This window comes from Triticum aestivum, chromosome 7D (genome assembly GCF_018294505.1).
Source record: "Triticum aestivum cultivar Chinese Spring chromosome 7D, IWGSC CS RefSeq v2.1, whole genome shotgun sequence".
NCBI lineage: Eukaryota > Viridiplantae > Streptophyta > Magnoliopsida > Poales > Poaceae > Triticum > Triticum aestivum.
Window position 1 is genome coordinate 309,266,427 of NC_057814.1, and position 5,458 is coordinate 309,271,884.

Below are 5,458 nucleotides of genomic sequence, written 5' to 3' on the forward strand. Positions count from 1 at the left end.
TAGATAGGACTTGAAAGAATATTGATCTTACCTTTAGCTCCTTGTGGGTTCGACACTCCATACTTATGTAACGACCCCATAATAAGGTGGTGTTTGGTTCAGGGACTTTTTAGTCCCAGAGACTAGAAAAAGTCCATAGGAACCAAACGGGAGGGACTTTTTCTACAGGGACTAGAAAAAGACTCTACTAGAGAGTCTTTTTTGATTAGTCTCTGGGACTAGAAAAAGTCCTAGGACTTCTGAACCAAACACCCCCTAAGATTCGATGTCTATGTGCTCACTGTGCTAGTCCCTGGATCAATAGCTAGCACACACAGTACAAGATGTAATATCAAGAATAAACCACATGTCATAACATTACATCATAGATCCAGAATTTAATATAATACATACCTTCATAGCTCAAGCTAGCATACAAATAAAATACAGCGAAAAAGCAAATAAAATCTTCATGAAGTCCATCAACACCACAGGCAAATGTCGAGTATAGACATCGTAACCCTACATCGTATCACTCACTCGTCGTATAAAATCTGCAACATGAAACGTTGCAGCAACGAAGGGTCAATACTTTGAATGTATTGGCAAGTCACACAGGAATGATATAACATACCTACTCCTATATGCAAGGTATATCAAGAGGATAGTGCAGTGGTTGTTTTGCAGAAAAGCTAATTTTTCCCTGATAGCTACATAATATAATAGTCAAATTTTAATTATGTCTTGCTACAGTTAAATACATATGGTTGAGTTGGGAAATACAATACCAACCTATCTCAATTATTAAGTTTCCCACTCAATTTTTATTAAAGTATCATCTGTCAAGATCATCCAACGACTGTAATGGCATAGTGGCTCAAATTTGTCCATAACCGGGGACACAGCTAATCATGATTAGTTTATACAGTCTGCAGAGGTCTGTACACTGTACCCACTGGACTCAACACGAAGATTGAGACAAAGTCTTTCAGAAGCAGTCGCCTAGTCCCACAGGAGGCCCATCCCAACTATCATAACTACATCTGCTGGCACATCCGGGTAAGGTTTCCGCAACTGATCAACTAAGCCAGAGCCCATATTAGCTACTGGTTGTACATGGAGGCTACTAGTCACTAAGTTTGTCTGATCTTTTTGAGCCTGGACGACACCCACTTACATTGAGAGGGTATGAACCATGATGTTCATGAAACCACCCAGCAATACCGTTCGGGCGCACTTAGCCATGGTCCATGTCCTTAGAAAAGGAACAAGAAACCATGATGCAACCCTGTCCGTCCAGAGGTGAATTATATATTATGTTTTTACTCAAGTTATATTATATATAGTCCTCACATAATCTCGATGCATACACGAACCAATCCCCGTCTACATAGCATAGCAAGAATACACTACCACGATCTACAATAAGGCCATACTAAGCTGAATCTCAATAGCAATAACATGCTACCATAAAATTCCTACACAATGCATAGTATAGTAATGTGATATATATATATAAATACACACATAGAAAAATAATAGGTTGAAGTATGATCAAGGTGTAACTTGCCTGTAAGTCGGATGAAGATCATCGTACTCACAATCCTGATAATTCTACTCGTCACGCTCCGAGCAATCTATCACAAATGAGAGAATCCAAATAAACAACCATGCCATATAGAAGAATCAAAAGAACAACAAAACAAATATGGCTAGGTTAAGCAACAACAACAAAATATATAGGCCAGATATATACTATGGGTCTTTATGGTGATATAAGGTGGAAGGTGAAGGAATTAACTTGAAAGAGTCAATGGATGATGAATTGTTGCCATATAAGATTAAATTGGATATTATGGAACAAGGTCATAAGTATTTGGAGAAGAACATCCAAATGGTGTAATGATTGCATATGTCATAGGAATTCACTTGCAAAAAGAATAGATTGATTAGGAGTGCTATAACACAAGTCATTGCGAAATGATGTGTGAATTGAATTTGAATTCAAAACAGGTCAAGAATTATTTGAATATTGAGTATACATGATGTCATCAACAAGTATTTGGTACAAGAGTTCAGACGCAAAAATAATAAACTAATTTGGATCGACGGTTTGAAAGGTATGGCCTCCGGAAGGTTGAATTCAAATTTGATCAAATTCAAATTTAAGCAGTTCAAACATGTGAAATTTTGGTTCTACTGTATTCTTCTGGTCACTACGAGTACACATAAAAAAATCAATGAATTTGGATATACAGACCAAGAGATATAGCTAAACGAAATATTGGTGAAAATCTGTCTAAAACATGATTTTGAACTGCGGTTACTATAGCATAGCGCCATGTGTCACATGCAGATTGGCTGAGATGTAGTTGTGCGTGCGTGCTCACCGAAGCAGGGGAAAACAGCGACGGCTTCGGACGTGGCTGGCGGCGCTCCTCCGGTGGCTCTCCAGTGAAGATGAGGTGAAGAGCGGATGCGGCTTGCGATGACGGAGACGATGGTAGCTTCAACGGAGATGGGAGCGTCCTTTCCTGGCGCACCGTCGCTCGATGGTGTTGGCGATTTTGGGCGTGATCGGGAGCTCGGTATCCCGTGTTCCTGAGAAGATCAGAGGTTGAGGGGAATTTAAAAGACCACGAATAATACTCAGGAAGGATTAGCGAGGAACCGAGGCTCACAGAGGCAATGGAACTATTCGGGGAAGCTCCGGCAAGGGCAATACTTCGGCGAGATCCGGATTTGTTGAAGAGCTCGATGTGGTGCGGTCCTGGGAAAAATCAAAGCGGAGGGGGTGCATGAGGTTTCCTCGCAGACTATGGAGTGCTCGGAGAGGGGCCGGGCTTACTTGTGTGGCCGAAATCGTTCGTCAGAATCGCCGGAGTCGGCAGAGCTTGGTGAGGTCCTTACGCTCGATTCCTAGGGGAAAACAAAGTGGAGCCTGCGAGGACTGATTGAAGGATTCGAGAGGAACCACACGGCGGCCTCAGATTGGAAAAGGAGCAAGGGGTCGCGCGAATCACGCGGGGTTTGGTGCGGCAGTGGCGGCGCTCTCGTCCACGAACAGGAGATCGATCGGGAGGTGGAAGGAGGCGGTGGGGTCCGTTGTCAGTGGAATAGAGAGAAAGAAAGAAAAAACAAAAGAGACGTGGAGCAGGCTGTGGCCTACTGGCGATGCTGGGCCAGCTGCGCTGCGGTTGCTCTGCGCTGCTGCTTGCGCGTGGCGAAGAATAGAAGCTGGTCCGCACAGTGCGACCTGATGAATAGTGAAGGTTTTCTATTTACTAAAATAATAGGAAAGAAAGTGGATAATGAAGATGCCAAATTCTTTCTGAAATAAATACTAGGAAAATTTCTATAATTCTACATACTAATATAGAAAACAGTGAACATTTATTCCATCTCAAAATACATATATAAAATACATATAATATTTTTGTAAACATTACTTTGACACTTATAAAGTGTTCCATAAAATATTTTTGAACTCGGGAGAAAAAATGCAAATGACATTTAAATCATTCACAACTCTTTTACATTGAAGGAGTCATATTACCTTCTCTCATATGATTTAATATTTGAGTTAGAATTGTTCTAAATATTCAAAAATCCAAATGTGAGAATATTCAATTATTCAGCTATATTATTCTGTGAGGAAGTCATGTCATCCTCTCTCATTATTGAATTGGAAATATTTTGAATATTCGCAAACCCAGAATAAGAACGAAATGAATAATTGGGAAAGTCTTTTTATTCCCTCTCAATTTAATATTCACTTAAACTCCAAAAGTTTCAAATCCTAGTCACATCAATCAACACAAGCAAGTTTTTATTTAATACTATTTAAATAATTAACATTCCAAAATTATAAATTTTGGGATGTTACAAATCTACCACCCTTAAGATGAATCTCGTCCTCGAGATTCGAAGAGGCTAGAAAGAAAAGGCTAGGGTCGGGGTTCTCCTTGAATATCCATTGTCCATCCGAGGGTCCGGGGTACTACCACCCTTAAAATAAGATTCACCGGTCTTAAAAAAATCTTACTCCTTCGATGAAATCCTTGACACACATGTCTTGCAATCCTTTGAAATTCTGAATCCCTTACCAAAAGAGTGGTCTTCCATATACTGAAACTTCATGGCTCACAGGTCTTGCGTCAATACTAAACAAAACCGATTCTCTCATGGGGGTCATTAAGAATACTTCCTTCGGGGTTCCTGCAGAAAACTGTCTTGGCTTATTCTCACCGTATAACCTAGTATTTGCAACGGGTGCCTCTACAAGGGGTCAAACGTCATACCATTCTAAGGTTTAGGCTTAACATCATCGTCTCTCAATTATAGACAAGTCACTCTAGATTTACTAGCCCACATAGCAAGAGTGAATAATAAGAGTAAGTTGGCATGGTGATCAATCCATTCCGCACCCAAATCATTATCTTGTATATGGTTTAGAAAATCTCGCATTCTAACACTTGGGCATCCTGACAAACATTGCAAAAACTTCTCTTGTTCACGAACTGGGTTCGAATAATTCCATTGGTTCCGCGTGCCAAACAAAACAATCTATCGTTCCTTTGAACTCTCAGGGTTGCGTCAACTACCATAAAACGTCTACTAACGAACTGTAGCTTCCTCCAGGGTTCTTCCTTCAGCAAGATTGTGCTTGCTTCTTTGTCTTTCATTGTGTACCTAGTTAAGCTTGAACTCATCCCTAGGTTGCATCCATCTTCACTCCATTCTCGGGATTTGCAGTAATGTCGTAAATCTTCTCATGCAGGTCTTGGGTTTAAGGAAAGATAGAATATATATATATATATATAGAGAGAGAGAGAGATACCCATACAAGCATCACAATGGTTTTTAAAATAAGTTTTGATGTGCGTTGTCAGTAAAAACAAACACAATGACAGCTCACAAACAACGTATCTAACGATATACGTATATACAAATCTTGTATCTTCAAAGTCTTCAATGTTTGTATCCTCTGTCTTGCATCACGAAGAAATCTTCATGACACCAAGTCTTGTCATAGCCTGCTCTTCTTAAATCTTGAAGCATACTAAATAAATAGGAGTCTAAACATCGTAACTTATTCTATGCATAAAAGAAATACCAATCACATCACACATCATCAATCAATAAAAGCACAAAAGTCACACCACACAAGCAAATCCTACAGGTAAGGTCATATCCACAAGAGATATGATCTATCATACTATCGAGAACCATTTATCGAACTTAAAATAGTAGGGGTGGTCATTTATCGAACTTAAAACAGTAGTGGTGGTCTGAATCTAAGCTTTGCCCTTCTCATCTAAATTAACCATGAAGATCATCTAGCAATCTAAAAGTTAGTCCTTATTGAGTCGCACCAAAAATACTTCTTTCTTGATTTCCTTCACTCCTCATTGTAGCATTGCTTCCCAAACATCACATCCTAAGTGACAGGGCCAAATGGGGTAACTATAGGATGGCT

At 39.8% G+C, this 5,458-nt stretch overlaps 1 long non-coding RNA gene across 1 annotated transcript; it reads right to left on the reverse strand.

Moving 5' to 3' along the window:
- Positions 1-1,549: 1,549 nt before the first annotated feature.
- LOC123166142 (uncharacterized) lies at positions 1,550-3,088 on the reverse strand. The gene is made up of 4 exons (XR_006483375.1): positions 2,828-3,088; positions 2,661-2,749; positions 2,370-2,580; positions 1,550-1,616 (listed from the first exon to the last, which is right to left on the reverse strand). It is a non-coding gene; the product is annotated as an uncharacterized lncRNA (long non-coding RNA).
- Positions 3,089-5,458: the final 2,370 nt, after the last annotated feature.